The sequence below is a fragment of the Mastigoproctus giganteus genome, chromosome 9 (genome assembly GCF_048544385.1).
Source record: "Mastigoproctus giganteus isolate SK-2022 chromosome 9, ASM4854438v1, whole genome shotgun sequence".
Lineage (NCBI taxonomy): Eukaryota > Metazoa > Arthropoda > Arachnida > Uropygi > Thelyphonidae > Mastigoproctus > Mastigoproctus giganteus.
In genome coordinates this window covers 145,726,210-145,732,334 of record NC_143583.1, presented here as the reverse complement: position 1 = coordinate 145,732,334, position 6,125 = coordinate 145,726,210, and positions in this window count along the sequence as shown.

Sequence of the window (6,125 nt, the reverse complement as noted above, 5' to 3'; positions counted from 1 at the left end):
GAGGAATTTGTTTGTGATTATCCTATAGACTACCCCCCCCCCATGGCTCAATATTTCCTGTTATGCCTGCCATGTTTTCCCATGATTTTTGTTTGCTCTTGTTTATCGCATCCGTATATCTGTTTCTTGCTTCTCTATAGCGTTCCTTCAGTATCTGGACCTCAGCAGAAGGCCATGTGTATCTTGCCTGTTGAAAGAGTTTTTTTTATTCTTCTCATGGTCTCCCTTCTGAGTTGTTGGATCTCGTGAGTCCACCACGGGACTACTCCCGGTTTGGGATTTCTCCTCTTCATTTATGCTTCACCCGCCGCAAGTATTATTTCCGTTATCCTCTTTTGATTCTCGTCTGGGTCCCCATTCTGGTTTGTTGTTTCCAGGTGTTGGGCTGCAGAGGGCATTAAGACCTCTCTGAACCTTTCCCAGTTTGCCCGGCGGATGGCGAAGCGATTTAGTGTTTGTTTAGGTATCAGTAGCCTGTTTAATGATCTTATGATTTGGCAGGTAATCACCCTGTGGTCGGAAGTCGTCCACGAGTCTCTGACGATCCAATTCTCAAAGTACCCTGCAAGGTTTCCCGTGGACAACGTGACATCAATAGTCGCCTCCCACAGGGTATTACAAAATGTAGGCATCTGGTGTGGTTTGTTCGGGACAATAAACCGGGAGTTCGAGAGAAAGTCCTCTAAAATCTGTCTGGGATCAGACTGTGCCAGGCTGGGTAGCGGCAGTTTACATCTGCCCCAATTATAATCCTTTGATCAGGGAGCATGTCGGTCAAGGTCTGCAGTGCCTGGTGATGGGTGCGATGTCCTCGCTCGCCTACAAGTCACCCTTGGCTGAAGAAGATTAAATTGCTGACACTGTGCTCTTGCCCAATGTGGGACCCACTCACTTGATGGCACCTCTTCTCTTCGAGGTGTAGGACAATACTGATTTTCCTACTTGTGTAGGAACTCACATTAATACTCCTCTGGGAGTGAGACTGGCATTTGACTTATCAAATGCAGGGTCATGCTATTAGGCAACCTGACTTTGTGGGTCACTTGACCTCACAATCTTTTCTCTTCTTCCTGAGGTAGGGTGGGCTCCCCTTTGGGGGAGCCCACCCTACCTCGCCCTCTTTCTTCTGCTTACTTTTTTTCTTCTCCTCAATCTCTCACCCCTTCTCCTATTTCAAAAAAACAAGAAAAAAAATTATATATTTTTTTTATTTTTTTTTATTATTTTTTATTTTTTTATTTTATTTATTTATTTATTTATTTTATCTTTATATATATATATTTTTTGGCCCTCCCTGGGAAGCTCAGGCTAACCCCAGGGTCGACCAGCCAGAGTTCTCTTCCCACATACCTGGTCCGGCTCCCAGTGCCAGTGACGGTAACTAGCGGTCTGTGGTGTTCCACAGACCGCTAGGCTAAGCGACCAAATGAACAACATAACCCGCACTAAGCAAACATGAACATACACTAACATATGCTATCTGGCCTTGACAGTACTGTCTTACTTCACAAGAGATTCAAATGCGGAGTTGTGCGACAGCACCGGTACCGCCTGTCAAAAAACACTATGTCACTATGTCCTCGCTCGCCCTGCTGTAAAGGGCCACAGCATAGATTTGGCCCAGTGGCATTAAGATGTGGGCACATGCCGCCCAGGGTGCACAAAGTTGTTACTTTAGTCACAGTATAATTGGGATTGCGGACCGCAACCGCAGCCCAAGAGGTGTAACTCTCGTCATGGACTATTTTTATGCTGCCGGATATCCACACACTCGTTTTGAGTGGGTATATGCTTCCTGTAGTAGTAGGCCGTCAGCGGCTTCCTCGTCCGCTATGACCCTAAGTTGCTGGGCCCTCTGCTCTAGCTCTCTGCGCGTTATGCTGTATTATTGCAATTTTGGATCTGTTGTACTCTTTAGGGCGTCTCTCCATAGTCGGTTCGTGACTGGTATAACCCTTTTACTTTAAGATAAACTGGATAGTTCGGGTCTCTGATAGAATTCGGATGGTCCATTTTCTCTGCCTTACAGTTTGTACAGATTGGATCTTGCTCCTTGTTTGGACATGTTTTATATTCGTGTGCCCTGCCAGATTCTGTTTATGTACACGTATGGGTTGTGTGGCCGTATTTACAACACCGGAAGCATTTCAGGATTGTCACATGCTCTCGGAATCGATTGGATCCCCATTCAATGTAGATTCTCTCTTGATTCTTTAGTTGCTGCCAGACAGTCGGGGCTAGCTCTAGAACCCAGTTTCTGTTTGGTCCTGCTCTAGATCTAATGGAGTACCTGGGCTGCACCAGGGTTCGCTGTTCTTGTAGTTGCTGGGGAGGTCGGTCTCAGATTTCTGTTTATGATCTCTGTGGCTAACTGTTCCGGGGTTAGGTCCTTGTCTATGTCAAAGACAATGATAGCAAGTCCTGTCTTTTTTGGCAATTCTGCAGTCAAACCGAAGGTGACAATTTTTGGGTTATCCATTATCGTCTGTATGTCTTCGTTTCCCTCAGTTTCAATAACGAGTCCTACATTCCTCGTTTTCCGGATGGACTTTATCTTAGTAGCTTTGAGGTCATCCTTTAGTTTCTTCATCACAGTTGTCTTTATTTCTTCACTAATTCTCTATTCCTGGGGACCATCTGTGGCCACAGGTCTAAGCACAACCAAGTTCGGTGTCATGAAGAGAGGTTGCTTCCTTTTTTGGGGCCCGCTCTGAGTTTGTTTTCCCTGACTTTGGTGTTACTCCTCAGTGTTTCGGCATATGTGGGAGCACGCTGTTGCATTTTATTTGCCCCACAGTCTTTATAGGCCTGCAGCCTCGCGGTGACCTTTTCATTCTCAACGTAGGTTTTGAAAAGGATAGTCTCCATCTTGTTAAAGATTGTGACGATTTGCGACCTCACAGCGGTGGTTATTCGGCTCTTTAAATATTGATTCCAGTGCTGTTTTGAGTACCAGTGACTTTTCATAGATAGTGCCCACCGGTAGGGAGGGATCCATGGGGGGGAGTTTCCTGCTGCTTTTCGTTGTTTGTTTCTTTGTTCGCATTGACATTTTCCTGAGTGTCCTTACTCTCAGTTTGGGAGCGTGTTCTCCGCTCTATTTTCGCCTCTAACAGCTTTTTGTTTTACGTTTGCTTTGCGTTTGGTGGGGGGGGGGTCCCTGGACAGGCATCTTCTGTGTCCTGTTGTTCTAGTGGGGTTATCTCGTCATCCTGCCCTTTTGGCTGAGTTTCTTTCAGTTTGTCATTTCTGCTATCCATATCAGCAAAGGTTCCGGATAATAGGATGGGCGGATTATCGGGGTTGCCAATCATTTTATCAGTTTGTGGCTGTAATATGCTGGTGAACAATACCTGCTACACGTACTGATGTTTAAAATTCAAATTTAGAGTTTAAGGGTTAGAGAAGCTTAAAATTGTGGCACATGTTTAGACACTGATAAAACCTCCAGTATTTGTCTTAAATAGTATTTGTCTTTCCTTTAATAGAAGGAGCCACCCTTTTTTTTTAATGATATTTGTTGAATCAAGATCCGATGAAATTTTTCCCCTTAAAAGTTTGTCAAAAATCTCTCGTTTTTGTGGTTTGGACAGAATTAGACGTCAGTTACGACCACGTACCCCCAGGACTTTTCCAATTTCTGTAAATATTTCATATTATACTGAACAAGCGGTCTATGCAAGTATTCCTGTGCCATTATACATTTAGTATCAGCTGAACAGCTTTGAAGCAATTCACTCGTTACCGATCCAAGATGGCGGCCAATATGGCGTCGCTATTGTTACGATAATAAGGGATCGGGAACGCGAGAAAAGAACATATAAAATATCTCTAGATTATGTAAAAATATACCATTTTTTACGGGTAATAACTAAAGAATCTTATGAGGGCAATAAAGAGATTATTTTGTAGGTTTTTAGGGCTTCCCAAAGTTCGGTCCGCTCTAATCAAAACGATTATTCTAAGCATATGCTGCCAGAATATTGCTGTGCTGGTTTACATAGGAAAATTTCTTAAAAACGTTCATATTTCTAAAAATAGTTGACCAAAAGGTCACATGTACATCCAGTTCAATTCCTCTTTCTTCCAACACCATCTGCGATCAGAAATTCGATGTTTTTCACAATAAAATAATTTTTTTTCCACGGAGCTCACTATTCGCGTGACTACACTGGTCAAGGTATTCAGCGCCCTCTGCCGCAATAGGTTGTGGGAGCACCGCCCCACCAGAGTCCCATTGCTAACATCACGACCCAAGACTCTGCCTCAACTGGGCGAAAGTACATCAGCGCTGGACCTTGGATGATTGGAGACGGGTCAGTTATTTCGAGAGGACAGGAGGGTACGTATCTGGCGGAAAGCGCACGAAGCTATGCACCCGTTATGCCAACAAGGAACTGTTCTGGCAGGTGGACGGTCGGTAATGGTCTGGGGCGTGTTCAAGTGGCACACGTATCTGTGGTATGTCTAGACGCATTTCTGAATGGTCCAGATTACGTGTCCACCCTTACAGACCATCTGCATCCCCTCATGGTCATCGCGCCCTCATATGGCAATGGACACTTTCAGCAGGACAATGTGCCTCCCCACAGAGCCATGATGACTAGAACATAATGACTTCGAACCATGATGACTAGAACACGGTTCGAAAAGCAATCCGCAAATTTTTATCACCATGGAATGGCCTCCCCGTTCAGTGGGAATGAACCCTGTGGAGCATATTTGCGATGCTGTGGAAAGGTCTGTTGGAGCTTTGGAAACTCAAGCCAGGAATTCAAATTATTATGTTAGGGCCACCCGTAATTTCTTACATATACTCGTATGTATTGTCTGTAAATTGCATGTGTTTTGTGGTCGACTTGCCAGTGTTTCTGCACGAAAAAAATATCATTTTCTGCGGGAAAAAAACCTTGCCATCTACCTTTGAGACCAACTAACTCAGCCACGGAGTGAAAAGAGTCTATTAAAGTTCCTCGCGTCATCGACGAGATTCGTCCAGCCAGGGATGCGACGGAATTATGGACAGCGGCGCAGGAAACATGAATGGAAATATGTCGAACGCTTTCGTGGACTAGTGGACTCAATGGCTCGCGCTGTGACTACCTTTATATCCGAGCCTACCCGTTATTAGGTAGTATTCATTGATTGAGCTGCATAAAGCCTTGAATGGTTTAAGCAACTACAGTATTGATGGGTGTTCTTCTCTTGCTCAGATTCTGCACCTGAGGGGGCATAAATTCAAATTGAGGAAAGGCAGTTGTAGAATAATGTGCGGAAGTTTGCCTTTAGCCTGCGGGTGGTTGATTGCTGGAACGAACTTCCATTTACTGTTGTGGAAGTTGACAGCTTAAATAAATTCTAGGCTGAACTAGAGTCACTTTTGGAGTGAGTTTTTTTCGGTGATGGTGTATAAGCTTGCTGTCTTCCATCATATGCCTCTGCTAATGCTGCTGTAGAAATAGTAATCAAATAAATCCACAAAAGCCTTGCTGCTGTGTTTTTGTTTTTAACCAACACAGAAGTACGGGTACACATCTGGAGAGTTAAAAAATACCCACTAGAAGACATTCTGATTGACTTGTGTGTTTTACGAGCATCAGCGATTTTGACCATAATGGTCCGTGTATACCGTCTGTAAATTGAGTTTTCTCTGTCGATTTTCTGTGCGCTGGAAGAAAATCCCAAGATACCCGGATATCATCATTCTTCCCTTTCTTGGTGATTCCCTTCTACTTCTCTCTCCCAGGGTAATTCGGAATTTTTTTTTTTTTTTTTTTTGCCTGGTGCAGCATAAGCCTCAGGCTTGCTTGCACCCTATGGCTAATGATAATGATAATAACAGCTGGTGCGCAAATAAAATTCGAATCAAATCAAACCTCAAGTCAGCTTTATTTAGCCATTCATATGCTCGAAGCGCTCCAGTTGATAGAGAAGGATGATATTTTTATTTGTAAATTTACAATAAAGCTTTGTCATTATGCTTTCCTGTATGTAATAAAATAAGTTAACGTCAAAATATTTACATATTTCACTAGTTATTTTTTGACTAGAGATTATTTATTTAATCTTTATTTATTACCATCTTATATAATAAGTTATTCTAATAATTAATTAATGGCAGATGG